The sequence below is a fragment of the Caretta caretta genome, chromosome 7 (genome assembly GCF_965140235.1).
Source record: "Caretta caretta isolate rCarCar2 chromosome 7, rCarCar1.hap1, whole genome shotgun sequence".
In the NCBI taxonomy this organism is placed as follows: Eukaryota; Metazoa; Chordata; order Testudines; family Cheloniidae; genus Caretta; species Caretta caretta.
Window position 1 is genome coordinate 39,075,907 of NC_134212.1, and position 20,161 is coordinate 39,096,067.

General features: G+C 42.3%; 1 protein-coding gene across 6 annotated transcripts in view; it reads right to left on the reverse strand.

Moving 5' to 3' along the window:
• Positions 1–20,161, reverse strand: part of ATG7 (autophagy related 7) — a 266,281-nt gene that overhangs the window by 91,899 nt on the left and 154,221 nt on the right. The window lies entirely within an intron of this gene.

Consider the following 20,161-nt stretch of genomic DNA (forward strand, 5'->3'; position numbering starts at 1 on the left):
ACTGCAAATAACTCTCATGCAGGCCACGAATAGGCATAGGCCTGTTACAGGACGAGCAGAGCTTGAAACCTAGAAATGGTGGCATGCCCCGCCGGGGGCGAGGTCCCCACTGGGACGCTATCTAACTAAACATTTAATAGGTACTTAACTAACAACGCTTCAAACTATTTACAGAGAAGCACAAGGGTAAACAGATGAAGAGAAACTGCTGACCACGGGTGGTAAGAAGAAACTGAGAGGGTGCAGGGCCGGTGGCACTTGATATACCACACCATGAGCGCGGCATTCCAAAGGGCGCCACAGCCAGCCCTATGGTACCACTAAGGCAAAAGTCTCCGACAGCCATGCACGTGGATGCGTGCACTCCTAGAATGGAATCAACATGAGCAAGCACTCGAAGAAGAGGAGGAATTAATGATAATATTAATTTTTGAGAAGTGCTAAGATGTGGCTATACAAGAACCTAGATAAGCAGGGAGGTAAATGGTCAATTTTATTATTTAGCAACAATGTACATTCATAGGCAAAATGAAAAGAACACATTCTCTGCTTTGATGATTTAATTTTGAGCTACAGATGGTTAGATAGCTTTTTGGAAAATTTCATTTCACCGGAAAAATGCTGAGGCTAAAAATAGTATTCGTTAGATAAAGGTATAGCCATCAATATTATAATTAAAAGAAGCCTCATACATATCTTTAGTAGAACCAAAGATGATATTGAGATACTAAGACTATAGAGGATGGTTGCTGTTAAAACCTATTACAAAAAGTACTTGAAGTGTCTAGTGTCTGCCTGCCTATCACTAGTTTGCTGTATTAACCTGCTGCTCTTGGATAGGAAGATCTTTGGGTCAGGCAAAACCTTTTTGTTATGTGTAGACAGTGACCTGCACAGTGTGGCCCTGACCCTGATTGGGGCCCCAAGGAATTACTGCAATACAAATAATCAACAGCAAAAAATAACAAACTCTCTGATACATTAACGCCAGGATACTTACAGGTATCTGCTTAACTTTTTTGCATGTGAGCCCTGAACACATACCTACTTAAATCCAGCCATAAATCCAGTCGTAGTAAGAGGAGGCCCTAAAACATAAATTCTTGTATCAGAGGCCCAATCTGAGGCCTGAAGCCTGAACCAAAGTAAAGCCTGAACCAAAGTACTTCCAGGCAGTGATAAGCAAAGCTGGGCTGTGAGCCAGAGGCAGGTCCCACTCACAGAAGTTGGCAAGAAAAGGTTGTTAGAAGCACATGCACACACACACATAAGTGCTAATGAGAGGAACTTGCACTAAGATGGCATCAGAACACTTCACAGACATAACAAGGAACAGGCAGGTGCATCTTAAAGACAGGGTCAAAAGGACAACCTGATGGATAGATTCATTTGAACTATGAGGAGTAATCTGTCCTGCAACAGTATAAAAGTAGGTCAAGCAGCGCATATCTTTGTCCAGCCTAGAGGGCAGTGGAGTGTCCCGCCACTGACTCAGCTATGTCCATTGCCATGGAGCACAAATTCGTAGTATGCCCTGTAGAGTTTATAGGGAACTACTACTGTGCTTCGTTTGATAATAAACCTGGCCGGGTGCTTCCGTAACTTACTAAAGTCTGTGGTTTTTGGGGGTTCTCTCGGAGTCTGCTGTGTTAGCTATCTGTGCAGAGCTGGGGCAGCACATAGAGGGAACATGCACGCAGCCGACTGTTATTGTTGTCAAACAAGAGCAGAGCACCACACCGGTAGCTACCGACAACATCAATGTCTTTATTAAGACCAATTCATAACTAGACATAGCTAGACACTACAGATCATGGTTTTGATAAAGATACTGGATTTATGGTTTATTACAACAATCTGTAACCCACTAACTCCACTTTGTCCTATGACTACAGGGGTGTTAACAGGCCACTTCACTTTGAATGGTCCCTAGAATATGCGCTAACTACTTACGCTAAACTATCTGTTCGATTTTGTATTTAGCTGTGACAATCTGAGTACCTTTCCCAGACCTGAGGAAGAGCTCTGTGTACTATCTCTAATCAAAAATAATATCAAGTGAGCACTGTATACTTGTATTCTGTGTTGGAAGCCGGTGCCTGGGTGGCCGGGATCTGGTACCTGTTGCTGCAGGAGAAGGGACCAATCAGCTGCGGAGGCAGGGGAGGGACCAATCAGGAAGTGGACCAATTGAGGCTCTTTCTGAGCTGAAATGTCTGCTCTGCAAAAATCCTGGACATTTCCTGTTATTTGAAAAATCGCCGGGACAGAGGATGGAGCCTCAAAAAAGAGGCAATGCCTGGGAAAACTCAGACGTATGGTACCCTATCTGTACATAGAAAGGGATCCGCACTACCCAAACCAGGCTCTGGCTCCTACTCTTGGGGTGGGAATAAAAGTCCCAAGAAAATAATATTTTCTGCTGCCTGTTAATCCCACAAGGATTTGAAGTCATAGAAAGGCCTAAGACTCATGGGGTGAGTTCCAATCTATAGCTCTTCAACACTGGTTCACTATGTAGTTCCTTCACAGGAGCTTGCCTGGTGTGCTGTTCTATCAGAACAAACCTTGGCTACTGTACAAGCAACAAAGAAGGCTACCGCCATTACAATTCCATAATAAAACTTCCATAACTTCCTACGATGAGATTATTAGAATAGACCGCACAGCAGCCAGTTCCACATGGAAAGTAAAATAAATGTTCTTCAATTGTTCTACCTGAAACACCCAAGAGTCACATAGCTGAGTGTGGGATTTTTTGTTCTGATTAATATTCCACAGTCTTGGGGTGAGTCAGCCCATTTAGACAGTATTTTTGAGAGGCTGGAAACATTAAATAGCTCATTTTCCTCTCAACAAGCCTCTATCCATTATCTCCTATTAATACTACTGGGAGTTTAACTCATACATCATTGGAGGCCAAACCTCTAAGAATGTAAGATAACTACCATATGAGTGACTGCGCTTGAAGACATGTGGAGGATATCTGGAACTTATAATCATTGGCTTGTTAGTCGGGGGGCGGGGACGGAGGAGAGTTAAACATTATTTTCATCAACTATCGAACATACATCATTAGCATTCTATTCTTACAAAGAACATACATACTTCTTGACTGCCTGATACAAAGTTGATAAGTATCACACACTATATACACTGTCACTGTTTTAGCGTGCAGTATATGTGGCACAGACAGATCAAGAGATTAGTGCATATAAATTACCCACCCACAAAAAAAAAAAAAAAAGCTACACAATTGCCAACTAATACAATGAATATGAAATGTGTGTTTTTACAAGTGCTACTCAAGGAGATTTTATTTGTGGGAAGAATGACTCATGGGATAGCAAGAATTATACTTTAATTACCCAAAGCTAGAAGACAAAAGGAATTAGAAACTTCGATGAAATTAAAAAAAAAAAAAGGTCCAATAACCATATTAGCAAAAACAGCTGTTGCACTCTAATATTTTTGAATCGCTTTGTTATGCCTTCACATACTCGTCCAGCAGTAGTTTTCTTTTTTCCTTTTCTATTTTTTCCCAATCCTTTTAGTTTAGTTTTGCTATTGTTGGCTCACAGTTTCAGCAGACACTAGACAAATAATCTTTTCAACAATATATCCCTTTTCTAAACAGTATCTCCTAACTCCATCCCTTGGGGGGGAAAGTAATGACTTAATATTTCTCAGGTTCATCAGATGCTCCCCTTCTCTATTTGTCTTACTTTTCTTCTTGCTTTCTTAGCTGCAGAAGAAACAAGCATCTTGGAATTTCAAACTTCATCTACATATATATTTACAGCTATTCTAAAATATAGTATTTGTATTATTCATCTGCCATATTGTTTTATGCTTGTCAGATCTGATAATATATGGGAATCAGGCTCGGTCAATAATTGGAGACTTCCACTGGGCTACAGGAAGTTGTATTATTTCAGCAGATGATGATCTTCCGAGAGTCATTAATGAATCGATGACCTAACATGGTGCGAGGGAGTAATACTTGGCTAAAATGACAACATATGAGTGACTGAGAACTCCTTGTCCTCACTACTTACAGATCCCCTGACACTTTTCTCAAGACGACAGTTACTCTTAAATTCTCATCAGCAGCAGTTGTGCAGAGTTGCTGTGTGCCATTAAATATTTATTGTGTTCCTCTGAAAAGGTGTATGAAGTCGTATCTACATATAGCCCCTAATTCTGGAAAGCATTCCTATTCAGGTCAGCATTTATGCACATGCTTAAGCACTGTCCTGAATTAGGGCCATAGTTTTTAAACAGCTATCATGAAAGATGCTATATAAATGTAAGATATAAATTATTACTAAAGGTGCTAGTTTTTTTCTGTTATCCAGTGCAAGTAATTAATAGAGATAACTATCTTACTACCTCTGGAGACTTGCAATTCACACTGATTTTATACCCATCTTTATGAAATTATTGTAATTATGATTTTACATTAATAATGTAGTGAAAAATTCCAGGCCAAAAGATTAAAATATATAAACAGCTCAAAGCAGATTAAATACTTTTCATGTTACTATATGGAATATCTGTGAAAAATCAGGTTCCAGACAGCCCAAGAGGAGAACTGAAGGTTTAAACCCTCCAAATAAGCAGCTAAATCAACTGATTGTATACAATCTTATTGTACTGTGAAAATATATTGAGTAAAGTATTTTATGAAAGCTTGTAATGTTCTAAACTTAATAATCATTATGAGATATGTATTCAGGTTATGGTTCTGAATTTCTATACTTAGAGAATTGTGCTCACAAACCTCAGCTTCACCTTACAGCATAGTGGTGAGGGATCAGAGAGCAAGAGGAACCTCCCAAGCCAAGTGTTTATAGAAAACCAGACTAATCTAATGATCCATTGTACAAAACAGGAAGAGACATATGATGGACCATCAGAATTAACTGAAAGACATTGAGACAACTGAGAATGTACCCACTTTGAATATCTGTAGGGACTGAAGGAAAAAAAACTGCAAACCCATTTAAAATAAAAGGGGTTTGAAGTGAAATCCATCCAGAAACTGTGGGACAGCCTCTATGGGGCAACCTGTCCATGCATGCTGGTTCCCCTCTATAGCTAAGGGGTGCACTGGGAAACTGTTCAAAGGCAATAGGTAACTTGCATTAGAAAAGGGATTTTATTTAATACAGAAATGCAAAGCTTGAGGTTGTGTTTTTATGTTTATTTTATGTGTACTCTGTATATGTTTGCTTTCCATTACTTTTTCATATTTGAATCTGTGATTTTTCTAGTACATAAATGTTTTGTTTATTTTCAACCCAAGGTGGTCTCTGGGGGGCAAACTTTGTGGACTGTGTATCCCAAAGTGAACTGATAACTGGGGGGGTTCCAAGTGTTTGGTAATTAAGAACTCGGGAAAGATGGATCTGGGGAGACTCAGGACTGGAGGGGTTTTGGTGTCACCCTGTTATGAGTAACTAGGCTGGTGAGAGTTATGGTGAGACCTTATGCTTGTGAGGTGGCTACAGGTGTCAGGAATCTGAATCATAATTAGACAGCACCCATGTACCCAGAAGTTATAGGGCAAGTGGTGAAAATGTCATATCATTGCTTTCACTGTTCTTGTGAAATACACAAATACTGTTGTGATGGGTTCAGTCACAGAGACCCCCTCGGGACTGTCACCTGACATGCTGAAACTACCTCTGAGCCCGTTTTCCCTGTCAGCTTGGGACTCTAGAACCCTGTTTTGTTGAGCCAGACACGCAAGAGACCCAGGGTCTGGTCCACGCCCCCAAAACTGCAGGCTTTAAGTGAAAGCCACTCAGCAGGTACTCCTGTCTCCAGCACCCAGACACACAGCTCCCAATGGGATCCAAACCCCAAATAAATGCGTTTTACTCTGTATAAAGCTTATACAGGGTAAACTCATAAGTTGTCCACCCTCTGTAGCACTGTTAGAGATATATGCACAGCTGTTTACTCCCCCGGGTATTAATCTCTTACTCTGTGTTAATTAATTAACAAACGTGATTTTATTAAGAATAAAAAGTAGGATTTAAGTGGTTTCAAGTAGTAACAGACAGAACAAAGTAAGTCACCAAGGAAGATAGAACAAAACACGGAAGTCTAAGCCTAATACAGTTAAGAAACTGAATACAGGTAAAATCTCACCCTCAGAGATGTTCCAATAAGCTTCTTTCACAGACTAGACACCTTCCTAGTCTGGGCCCAATCCTTTGCCCTGGTACAGGCCTTGTTAGTTCCAGCAGGCATCTTAGGGCTTGGCTACACGTACAAGTTAGAGCACATTAAATCAGCCCCAGGTGCCCTAATTCCTGAGGTGTCCACACTGTGAAGGCGTGTAGAGCGCCTGGACTCTGCAGCTGGAGCGCTCCTGGAAATCCACCTCCACAAGAAGCATAAAGCTTGCTGTGCCCCGGCTGAAACACCCGGGTGTCAGTGTGGACGATGTGTTCATAGAATCATAGAATATCAGGGTTGGAAGGGACCTCAGGAGGTCATCTAGTCAAACCCCCTGCTCAAAGCAGGACCGATCACCCATTAAATCATCCCAGCCAGGGCTTTGTCAAGCCTGACCTTAAAAACTTCTAAGGAAGGAGATTCCACCACCTCCCTAGGTAACGCATTCCAGTGTTTCACCACCCTCCCAGTGAAAAAGCTTTTCCTAATATCCAACCTAAATCTCCCTCACTGCAACTTGAGACCATTACTCCTTGTTCTGTCATCTGCTACCACTGAGAACAGTCTAGAGCCATCCTCTTTGGAACCCCCTTTCAGGTAGTTGAAAGCAGCTATCAAATCCCCCCTCATTCTTCTCTTCCACAGACTAAACATCCCCAGTTCCCTCAGCCTCTCCTCATAAGTCATGTGTTCCAGTCCCCTAATCATTTTTGTTGCCCTCCGCTGGACTCTTTCCAATTTTTCCACATCCTTCTTGTAGTGTGGGGCCCAAAACTGGACACAGTACTCCAGATGAGGCCTCACCAATGTCGAATAGAGGGGAATGATCACGTCTCTCGATCTGCTGGAAATGCCCCTACTTATACATCCCAAAATGCCGTTGGCCTTCTTGGCAACAAGGGCACACTGTTGACTCATATCCAGCTTCTCATCCACTGTAACCCCTAGGTCCTTCTCTGCAGAACTGCTACCGAACCATTTGGTCCCTAGTCTGTAGCGGTGCATTGGATTCTTCCGTCCTAAGTGCAGGACTCCGCATTTGTCCTTGTTGAAACTCATCAGATTTCTTTTAGCCCAATCCTCCAATTTGTCTAGGTCTCTCTGTATCCTATCCCTACCCTCCAGCGTATCTACCTCTCCTCCCAGTTTAATGTCATCAGTGAACTTGTTGAGGGTGCAATCCATCCCACCCTCCAGATCATTAATAAAGATGTTGAACAAAACCGGCCCCAGGACCGACCCTTTGGACACTCTGCTTGATACCGGCTGCCAACTAGACATGGAGCCATTGATCACTACCCATTGAGTCCGACAATCTAGCCAGCTTTCTATCCACCTAATAGTCCATTCATCCAGCCCATACTTCTTTCACTTGCTGGCAAGAATACTGTGGGAGACAGTGTCAAAAGCTTTGCTAAAGTCAAGGAACAACACGTCCACCGCTTTTCCTTCATCCACAGAACCAGTTATCTCGTCATAGAAGGCAACTAGATTAGTCAGGCATGACTTTCCCTTGGTGAATCCATGCTGACTGTTCCTGATCACTTTCCTCTCCTCTAAGTGCTTCAGAATTGATTCCTTGAGGACCTACTCCATGATTTTTCCAGAGACTGAGGTGAGGCTGACTGGCTTGTAGTTCCCAGGATCATCCTTCTTCCCTTTTTTAAAGATGGGCACTACATTAGCCCTTTTCCAGTCTTCCAGGACTTCTCCTGATCGTCATGAGTTTTCAAAGATAATGGCCAATGGCTCTGCAATCACATCCGCCAACTCCTTTAGCACTCTCGGATGCAGCGCATCCAGCCCCATGGACTTGTGCACATCCAGCTTTTCTAAATAGTCCCAAACTACTTCTTTCTCCACAGAGGGCTGGTCACCTCCTCCCTATGCTGTGCTGCCCAGTGCAGTAGTCTGAGAGCTGACCTTGTTCGTGAAGACAGAGGCAAAAAAAGCATTCAGTACATTAGCTCTTTCCACATCCTCTGTCACTAGATTGCCTCCCTCATTCAGTAAGGGGCCCACACTTTCCATGACTTTCTTCTTGTTGCTAACATACCTGAAGAAACCCTTCTTGTTACTCTTAACATCTCTTGCTAGCTGCAACTCCAGGTGTGATTTGGCCTTTCTGATTTCACTCCTGCATGCCTGACCAATATTTTTATACTCATCCCTGGTCATTTGTCCAATCTTCCACTTCTTGTAAGCTTCTTTTTTGTATTTAAGATCAGCAAGGATTTCACTGTTAAGCCAAACTGGTCGCCTGCCATATTTACTATTCTTTCTACACATCGGGATGGTTTGTCCCTGTAACCTCAATAAGGATTCTTTAAAATACAGCCAGCTCTCCTGGACTCCTTTCCCCCTGATGTTATTCTCCATGGGGATCTTGCCCATCAGTTCCCTGAGGGAGTCAGTCTGCTTTTCTGAAATCCAGGGTCTGTATTCTGTTGCTTTCCGTTCTTCCTTGTGTCAGGATCCTGAACTTGACCATCTCATGGTCACTGCCTCCCAGGTTCCCATCCACTTTAGCTTCCCCTACTAATTCTTCCCAGTTTGTGAGCAGCAGGTCACGAAGAGCTCTGCCCCTAGTTGGTTCCTCCAGCACTTGCAACAGGAAATTAAGTTGCATAACTACACTATGATTGGCCTCCGGAAATGTCCCATAATCCCCTGAAGTCAAGTGGCCACTCTTCTCATTGTTTTGAACTCAGCTGCAGGCATGCGGATATCCCCTTTCAAAGCTCCGTTTCTGACATCCAGCATGCTTATCTGCTCCGGGACAAAGCAAATCATTACTGTGGAATGCTGCTGCTGTGAATGTGAGAGAGAGGTGGGGGGGAGGAGAGAGGGGTCTGCTGCTGTCTGAACTTACGTGACAGCATGCTGACACACTCTCTGCCCTCCAAAACACACTGTCTCTCCCCCCACATACACACAACACACTCCCTGTCACACTCCACCCCCCCCCATTTGAAAAGCAGGCTGCAGCCACTTGTACCCTAGAATAGCTACCACAATGCACTGCTCTTTGTGGCATTGCAAGAGCTGCTAATGTGTCCACACCAGTGCGCTTGCAGCTGACAGTGTAAACACACGGCAGCGTTTTCCCTGCTGCGGTCTCCGAAGGCTGGTTTAACTCCCAGCGCTCTACATCTGCAAGTGTAGCCAAGCCCTAAGGTGAAAAGCAGGGGATTTCACATGTCTGGGACCTCCTTTGTTCTGTTCCACCCCCTTTTATGGCTTTGGCACAAGGTGGGAATCCTTTGTCTCTCTCTCTGGGTTCCCCCCTTCCTTCTAAATGGAAAAGCCCCAGGTTTAAGATGGATTCCAGTATCATGTGACATGTCCTGTGAAACTTCATTACTCACTTGCTGGCACCCAGCAAAACAGGAAGGCTTACAAGTAAACGGAGCCATTTACAACCAATTATCCTGGTTAATGGGAACCATCAAGATTCCAAACCACCATTAATGGCCCACACTTTGCATAATTACAATAGGACCTCAGAGTTATATTTTATATTCCTAGTTTCAGATACAAGAATGATACATTCATACAAATAGGATGACCACACTCAGTAGATCATAAGCTTTGTAATGATACCTTACAAGAGACCTTTTGCATAAAGTATATTCCAGTTACATCATATCCACACTTATAAACATATTTTTATAAAAATATGGAGTGCATCATCACAACTGTATCAAGTTTAATGTCCATAATTTTAATGTAGAAATAAGGTCTGATATTTACGCATTGCACACTGGCAATATAAAGCCGTGTTCTAATGGAAGTTAGGTAGTTGCTCCTATTAATTCAACTTCTATGCTAGAATAACTCTTCCAGCTTTGTTTGGTTTTCCCTCTTCATCTCTCTTTTCTGACACTGCAGACTCTGTTGTATGTCTTACAAAATGGTATTGGTTTAATTTCTCATGGCTTATGTGGTCCCCTGGCATTTCTCCTCTTGGCTTGTAAATTAAACTCTGTCTGGTCCTGGTTCTGTGCTGGCTTTCTCCCTGCCCTTGTGGTTCCAGTAGTGGTTTCTCAAGTCTCATTTTCTTTCAGCACAATACTCTTCCATGGTAACTGATCCGTCCAAATTTCTGTACCCTGGTAGCTCTGTTCACTATATTCAAGCTACATAGTGTTCCTTCCCACTGCAATAACCTCAGCTGCAGGAGCAATGTATTACCTTCTGTTTGGCAATGGGATTGTGAAATGGTTTCAGCTGTTGAATTTGGTTTACAACTGACAGGACAGGAGGCCATTCTGGTTCTGTTGAATTCAGGGTAGGTCACCCTGAAATGGTTCTCTACCCCATCCTATTTCTCTATATGTAACCTTTCCCACTGACATCCATTTGTCTGTATATCCAGGAATTTTTAATATGCTCAAAGAGCAACAAAATTAAAAGAACAAAGTCTAAGGCACTGCATTCAACCCACCCTCCCTTCTTTGATCCAGGATTTACTGACAGTCTGTGATTGTGGTAAAGGTTTTTTGTTCTGAAAAATATTTATTTAGCAATGTTTACTTTGTAGACTCTTCTTTTGCTTACAAAATGGCATACAGAAGCCCTTCTAAAAATATGCCTATCCTTTCATAGCTCTAGAGCTTCAAGTTCTGATCTCCATTACCTTCTGCTCCTTGTCTAGTTACAGGCACACATGGGTTTTTCCATTGGCCGATCCATTTTCTCCTCCTGACTGCATCTCAGTCAACCCTTTTCACTCCATTCTCAGGCTTTCAACCCAGCAGAATTCTTATAAAAACAATGAAAGTACATATTCTTAAGTTAGGAGTTATTTCTTCTTCCTTTTAACATGCTGAGAGGAATTGGCAGTTTCCCCCTCACTAAGACCATTCACTATATAATCTATGCAGTGATATCACAGTATTTTAACAGTTTGCTTTGCAGAATTAAAATGGTTGAACAAAAGATGATAATATTTTAATCATATACTAAGACCCGAGATATGCTTCTCTTTTAAGGTTATACATTCTTACTGCTCTAAGAAAACTGTATCATAATATCCTTGTGACACCCCACCAATATGCCTTGATTTGCTCAATGATATATCGTACATAAGGAATAAGTCTGATTTATTGCTTCAGTGACTAGCACCCCGTTAGAGAAAATGGAATATTTCACAACAGATTTGATGTACTGTATCAATGGGTACTCTGGACCCATTAATCAAAAGGCCACTGGCATTCATAGCAACAATAATCATAAGTTGTATCAGTGAGCAATATGAGCCACTATGGTATCAATAAGAATGCAATAAGCTGAAGTAGGAAAAAATAGATGGAAGAATTATGCTTTGCATGTCTAGAGGCTGACTGTCAAGACTAAATAACTTTTACACTTTTTCAATAAATAGCAAAAGCAATTAGTTAAGCTCTCTAAATTTAATTAATAACCTGGAGACCTTTTTTTTTTTTTTTTAAAATGGGTAAGTCATCCAAAACACATGCAAAACCAGCCTAAATAAATTTTCTTTACCCAACTGTCCCCTACCTAATAACGGGGCCAGTTTTAATGCTCTACCTCTTCCCTGGATGGGATTATGACATGTATCCTTTTGCAACATTTTTAATGCCTCTTCCAAGAAGTCAGGCGCATCTTACATTGAGGAGGACAAGGCCTTTCCTTTTAGGCAACTTAATACTTAAACCAACCAACAGTAGTCACTGTTGAGAGAAACCAGAATAACTGACCTATGCCAATGGTTCTCGACTATGGAAGCGTGCCATCTACTTTACAACTTTTATGCTTATAGGTGGGCTCTGATGGATATAACCAATTCTGTTACAACAAAACCAAATCAGTGTGTACAGCACTGTATCGAAAGTTTCAGGTAGAAGCCAGTTTACCAAATTCATGCATCACCACTTCATCTGGAATGGTCTCTTAGAATAGGTACTAACTACTTATGCTAAACTATCTGTTCAATCTTGTATTTAGCTGTGACACTATGAGTACCTTTCCCAGACCTGAGGAAGAGCTGTGTGTAGCATAAAAGCTTGTCTCTCACCAACAGAAGTTGGGCCAATAAAAGATGTTACCTCATCCACTTTGTCTCTCTAATATCCTGGGACCAATCCAGCTACAACACTGCATTTATATAGGAAACTTTAACTATCTCCACAAAAATAGGGCAAATGGAACTGCTGTGGAACTAATGGAACTAATAAACACAAAAGGACAAAGTACCATGCAAATTATACAGTCAAGTAGAAAGAAATCATTATACAAGAATAACTGCAGTCAGTATTCATTTCAAAGGAATTCAGATTTTATGTTGCTGAGTGGCTGCTTCATTAACATCAGAGAAATATCTCAAAATTAGTGTCAATTTTCAATTGATTTTTGTACTATTGTAGTATATGCAATACTGTAAACCTTTCAACAAATCATGCTAGTGAGAAATTATTCCACATTCTAAAAACCAGAATCCCACTCTAATTCAAAGTGAAACAAGAAGAGTTTCATAAGGAGTTTTCAAATTGGGTTTTTAATACAGAAATTGGTCTTGATTTGCAGTTGAAAAGTTAAATCATACATATTTTACATGTTTACATTATGTCCAGGAATTAATATGCATAGTAAGCCTTAGTGTTAAAGGGAGCTCTTACATAATTCTGAATAATCTCTCTTTAAACTTTTCAATCTTGCAATATTTATATAAATAAGGTAGCTTCGCTGTGTATTACCATTACCTATACTTTTATTCCTATAAAAATTGGTACTGATTATAAAACTGACAAAAAGCATAAGAAAATTGCTCCTTCACGTGTAGCAAAATATTGTGGTTAAAACCGGATGGTAATTATAATAAAATGTCAATGCACTTTGTTTAGTTGATAATGTAATTTATAATGTAACAACCCTCACATAGCTCACTCTAGCATGAAATCCCAAAGAGAAGTCTTACAGATGTTTCCAGATGAAATACACACAGTGTGGTCACAAGAATGCAAACATGGTTGTTAACAATTAAATACTCTTCAGGACAACATTTAAGACTTTATAAGATGAGGAAAGTTCTCAAGTACATTAAACACCAGGCGCTGTGGGTATATTCATACATAATACAGTAACTCTATTAACATTCAGACCCTCAGCAGTTTACTGGATGCAGACCTGCCTGCAGAAATTCACAGCACCTTTGGGTAAGGCAGCAACGGTCTGTGCTTATTGAAATCTACATCTGGTCGCAATTTGTTCAGCAGCAACCAACTTTTTTTTCCCCCTAAATCAAATAATCTACAGGGGCTCATATACTGCGCAACTGCTCACTTGCACTCAGACACGCATTGTATAATTTATGTTCTTAATTATAGAAAAAGGTTTATCAACATGTTTCTGCATGTTGTGTAATTTCTTAGTCTTCACAAGAGAGTAACAGAATGTGTCTCAAACAACCTATTCATTATTCACCGTAATAGAACTTATTGGAATAGGATAGATTTACCCCCCGTTAAATATCTCAAATTTTTAAAATGACTCTTTACTATGTAAAAAGGTTATATATATATATATTTTTTGAAACCCCCATCTAGAATGAACTATTAAAAATATTCTAAATATGCACATTTTAAATTCTCATCTGTGCTTCAGATACCACACCAAAATTGTGGCCCAGGCCAAATGAGAATTATAAACAGCTGTAAATAAATAGCAGGACATTTTATAAAATGAGCCCACTCCTGAAATACACAATATGATACAATGCCTAAACAAATTTCTCATACGATGAAAAGATGGGGTTGGTACTAGAAAGTGATATCCAACATTAACTTAACTACACCAGTACAATTGAGGCTGACAGAGTTTGTTTACTCTGACATTTTCTTTATTAAATAAAACATATGCTTCAGAATATTATTTCAGCATGTTTCTGGAGTTCTTTACTTTCACCATGTTCTAATGTTCCATTTTTGTTCGTTGCTATGCAAAAAAAATGACTTGTTGGCATGAAAATGCCACATTCCAGTATGCCTATCATTTAAAGGTCACACAAATGAGTCTATGGAGGTACAGGTAACACATCCTTTCTGCAGGACTGAAGCCTTAATCAGCTGCTGCCCTTTCCATTTGTGCAATACAGCGCCTACCAGTGTGCTTAGAGAGAAACAGACTAATAATTATTAGTCTGTAATAATTATTTAAACAAACCCTCATGCTTCAGGGCACAAGCAAACCTCTAACTAATAAGGATTAGGAAGAATCATTCTTTGTTAGCAAATTATTCCTCAACTGTCTACTGCAAGTTTTTTGGTACTGGCTACTGTTAGAGACAGGATATTAGTCTGATCTAACAATTCCTATTTCTGTCCAAATGATAATATTGTCCCAACTCTGCAATGTCAATACACAATTGTGACACTACCAGGGCTTAGTCCCATTAGCCCCTATGGCTATGTCTACACAGCCTGCTGACAGACATGGGCTAGCGGGGCTCATACTAGTGCTCTAAAAATAGTTGTGGAGACAGTGCTTTGAAGATGCAGCTTAGCCTTCAAAGTGCTGTCTACATAGCTATTTTAGACAGCTAGCGTGAGCTCACTAGTCCAAATCTGTTAACCCAGGCAGGAAGGCTCACTCCTGTGGGCTGTGTAGACACACCCAAACAGTTGGCCCCTAATGGTTACTATGGTCAGGCCATGGCTATCCCCTTTGCCAGGTCTGCACTGCATGATTCACAGGCTACCTGGATACTCAAATTTACCAGGCCACATACTTGAGGGTCAGGCAGGGAGCACTGTGTATAGATGAAAAGAAAAGGAGCACTTGTGGCACCTTAGAGACTAACAAATTTATTTGACCATAAGCTTTCGTGAGCTACAGCTCACTTCATCGGATGCTTATGCTCAAATAAATTTGTTAGTCTCTAAGGTGCCACAAGTACTCCTTTTCTTTTTGTGAATACAGACTAACACAGCTGCTACTCTGAAACCTGTGTATAGATGAGACTCTCAACAGTATATCACTGTCTAGATCCTTCAACAGTTATCTCTGTGTTTGTGGAACACAGGCAATAGTGGCATTGTTATTCAAGAGGGGAGGATTTGGTGGTCTGCATGGGGTTAATTTAATAACCAAGGAGAAAAGAGATGTTAGACTTCACAGAAGCATTAACCAGGGACTTTTTTGAGCCTTGTAGAATACTTTCTTGAAAGGGTTCAGTGGGGCATATCATGAGCAGAATACAGATAGCAAATCTGAGGCAAAGCGTGGTTTAAATGAGTTGCCCAAGTTTACACAATCTGCCCCTCAGCAGAACAAAGAACAGAATTTATATTTGATAAGTCCTAGCCTTGTGTCAGTCACTACAAAACAATTTCCAACATCATCCAGTGAAGTCTTATTGGTATCTGTAATAAAATAAAATACTGTAAAAAAACCCCCAAATTTAAAAAAAAATTATTCACAAAAATTGTGGCACAAACATTATGTTTGCTAAATTTTAATGAATTACAAAGCATTTAGCGACCCCCTTTCATTCTCCATTGTCACTGAGATGTAAGTTCATAGTTCATGATATATAAATTGTTAGGATATAGATATTCAGGCCTTTCTGTAAAGGCCTATATGTTAAGAATTTAGGTATATGTTTATCATTTAGCTAGTAAAAGAGGTATAAAAGAAAGAATCTGTGTAAGGGCCTTCTCTCACTGAGACAGTCTGAGGCCCTGTTCTTAGGCTAATGCCTTTGACCAAGCAGCAGAGGCAGCCATAAACTGGGAAGTATACGGTCACATCCTCACATTCCAAACTAGTCATATTGAAATAAGGCAATCTGGGGCTGTTAGGAAGTGTTTCCCAAACTTGGGACACCGCGTATTCAGGGAAAGCCCCTGCCGGTCCGGGCTAGTTTGTTTACCTGCCGTGTCCGCAGGTTTGGCCGATCACAGCTCCCACTGGCCGCGGTTCGCCGCTCCAGGCCAATGGGGGCTGCGGGAAGCAGCACGGGGCCGAGGGACGTACTGGCCGCGGTTTGCCACTCCAGGCCAATGGGGGCTGCGGGAAGCAATGCGGGCAGAGGGATGTACCAGCCGCCGCTTCCTGCAGCCCCCATTGGCTTGGAGCGGTGAACCGCAGCCAGTGGGATCCGCAATCGGTTGAACCTGCGGACGCGGCAGGTAAACAGACCGGCCCAGCCCACCAAGGGCTTTCCATGAACAAGCGGCGTCCCAAGTTTGGGAAACACTGGCCTAGAAGATGTAAAAGGAAATTTAGTTTGATAGTTTTCTGTTTGGTAAGAACTCACTTATCAATAGATACAGCTGGGAAAACCCTTATGTCTTTATAGATGTAGTTGTGAAATCCTTACTTCTGTATTGTTTTATCATTATAGTTCCCACTGTGCTATTGTTTATTTGCATGGTCTCTGTCTACTGTATAATTAATTTTGTTGGTGGGACATATAAATTAAGGTGGTGGGATATAATTGATTAAATAATCATGTTACAATATGTTAGGATTGGTTAGTTAAATTTCAGTAAAATGATTGGTTAAGGTATAGCTAAGCAGAACTCAAGTTTTACTATATAGTCTGCAGTCAATCAGGAGGAAAGGGGGGGAATGGGGAATGGTGGTGGGGGAAATGGAATCATGTTTTGCTAAAGGGGGGAATGGGAACAGGGACACAGGCAAGGTTCTGTGGTGTCAGAGCTGGGAAGGGGGACACTAAGGAAGGAAACTGGAATCATTGCTTGCTGGAAGTTCACCCCAATAAACATCAAATTGTTTGCGCCTTTGGACTTCGGGTATTGTTGCTCTCTGTTCATGCGAGAAGGACCAGGGAAGTGAGCAGGTGAAGGAATAAGCCCCTAACATAAGTAATAAGAAGAAGCAGAATATACTTCTCGTAGATTAAAAATATATAGGATAGGACTTCTCACACCACTGTGCTTATTGATATTGGCAAAAATCTCATTTTTGCTACCCATTTTTCTTGCTGTGAACTGTGACCCAGTACTAAAAATGAAAGGGCTGCCAATATTACTACTTTATACCTCTTGTAGCAACATATCACCAAATTTTTGCTGTTCAGGCCTAAAGATGAAGATGTGAAAATGTTATATTGGCAATTTTAGATGGGGGTAAGAATGTTATAAAAGTTATGTTTTTATTACACTCATAGGTCTATTGCTATTATCATTGGCCCTTAGTGGCTAGTTAGCAATTTTATAACTCAAACATATGTGGTTAGATGGTCTAGCATATTAGAGACGAGGGAGGAAGAAGGGAAAAGAGGGAAAACAGTAAAAGGTGTTACAGACCAAGTTGAGGAGCAGAAGGTGTTTGGACTTGACACTGTAGACAGAGTTTTTAGAACCCCAGTTGCTCATTTGTTCTGAAAGGCCAGATTTCCAGAGACTTAACCCACAACTTAAGGTATGAGTTAAGTGTCTGAAAGTTCTTTACAGTTTTTGAATGCAATTTATTAATTCTACATCAGTTTATAGACATATTCATGAATATTACTTTACTTTCAAGGTTCAAATATCTTTCGGGGTGTAGAGATTAAGACAGCAAAATTCTACTGATATGAATAGGGTAATATATTTGCTAGATGAGAAAAAGACAGTACCTTTTCCGTAACTGGTGTTCTTCGAGATGTGTTGCTCATGTCCATTCCATACTTGGTGTGTGTGCTCGCCACATGCATTGGTGCTGGAAATTTTTCCTTCAGCAGTATTCGTAGGGGACCAGTTCTGGCACCCTCTGGAGTGGCACCCACATGGCGTGGTATAAAGGGCGCCACCAACTCCCCACACCCTCAGTTCCTTTTTGCCAGAAACTCCAACAGTGGGGAAGGAGGGCGGGTCATGGAATGGACACGAGCAACACATCTCGAAGAGCACCAGTTACAGAAAAAGTAACTTTCTTTTCTTCGAGTACTTGCTCATGTCCATTCCATATTAGGTGACTCCAAAGCAGTACCCCTGGAGGTGGGTCGGAGTTCATGGACATGTAGAGATTGCAACGCAGCTCTGCCGAACACAGCGTCGTCCCTGGCCTGCTGAGTTATGGCATAACGAGAGGTAAATGTGTGGACAGAGGACCATGTTGCGGTTCTACAGATGTCCTAGATAGGGACGTGCACCAGGAAGGCCACCAAAGATGCCTGAGCTCTTGAGTGGGCTCTGACAATTGGTGCCAGCGGAACCCTCGCCAGGTTGTAACAGGTCCTTATGCACAAGGTGATCCAATTGGAAATCCTCTGCGAGGACACCGGATGACCTTTCATCCTATCCGCTGTAGCGATGAATAGTTGAGTCGATTTACAGAAAGGCTTGGTATGCTCTAAGTAAAAAGCCAAGGCCCTCCGGACGTCCAGGGCTTGTACGGTTTGGGAGAGAACACCAGGAGGAAGATGTCCTGGTTCATATGGAAGGTGGAGAACACCTTGGGCAGGAACGCCAGATGGGGCCGCAACTGAACCTTATCTTTGTGGAAGACCATGTACGGCAGTTCTGAGGTCAAGGCTTTAATTTCCGAGACCTGTCTTGCCGACATCACCACCACCAGGAACTGGACCTTCCATGACAGATGGGAAAGTGAGCAGGAACCCAGCAGTTCAAAGGATGGTCCAGTGACCCTAGAGAGGACCAAGTTAAGATCTCACTGCGGGACGGGAACCCACACCTGCGGGAAGTCTCTCTCCAGCCCTCTCAAGAATCTGATCGTCATGTCATGGGAGAACACGGTCTGTCCTTGGATCGGCAGATGAAAAGCAGAAATGGCCGCAAGATGCACTCTAACGGAAGAATGTGCCAGGCCCTGGTTCCTCAAATGGAGCAGGTAGTCCAGTACAGCCAGGTAAGTCAGTCTAGTTGAGGGCTTTCTACTTTCCACAAGGACTCGTTAGATTCCTTCCAAACAGGTGGAGAGACCCGAGGTTGGGGTGTAAGAGCCAACTGTGGTCCTGCGACAGCAGATCCGGTCGGTTGGCCAGTGGCCAGTGAGGGGCCACTGACAGACTCATGAGAATGCTGAACCAGTGCTGGCGAGGCCACACCGGGGCAACCAGGATAACCTATGCCTGGTCTCTCTTGATCTTTGCCAGTGCCCTGCTGATGAGTGGAATCGGAGGGAATGCGCACGTCAGGCTTCTTGACCACAAGAGGAGGAAGGCACCAGAGAGGGAGTCCTTGCTCAGACCCTGTCGAGAACAAAATCGGTGGCATTTCCTGTTCTGTCTGGTAGCGAACAGGTCTACTTGGGGAGTTCACCACCTTTGGAAGATCATGCAGGCTACCTCTGGATGGAGCAACCATTCGTGGTGAGAGGAGAAGTCTCTGCTGAGCTGTTCTGCCAACATATTCCTGATGTCGGGAAGGTGACAAGCTTCCAGGTGGATTTCATGGCTGATGCTGAAGTCCCACAGACAGAGTGCCTCCTGACAGAGAGCCTATGAGCGTGCTCCCCCTTGCCTGTTGTTGTAGAACATCGAGGCTGTGTTGTCCGTTAGGACTTGTACCACCTTGCCTGACTGACAGTGGGGCAAGAAGACTCCACATGCCAGCCAGACCGCTCAGAGTTCTTTGATGTTTATGTATAACCGCACCTTCTCCGGGGACCACATCCCATGTTTCTGGAGGTTGCCAGGATGTGACCCCCAGCTGAATTCCAAGGTGTCCAACACCAACTCGACAGAGTGAGGGGGGTTGCTGAACAGAACCCCCTCCAGGACTGTCCTGTGGTCAGTCCACCATCGCAGTGAGGTAAGTATCGCCTGGGGAATGGTAACGATCTTCTTCAGGAGGTCTCGGGACTGGAAATAGACCATTACCAGCCATTTTTGCAGGGGCCACAATCATGCACATTGCCATGTGGCCCAGCAGGTGCAGGCAGATCCTGGTTGTAGTCAGAGGGAATGCGATGTGGTTTGCCATTGTGTGGAACCTTTCCAGCGGCAGGAATGCTCTGACGCAGGTAGAGTCTAGGACTGCTC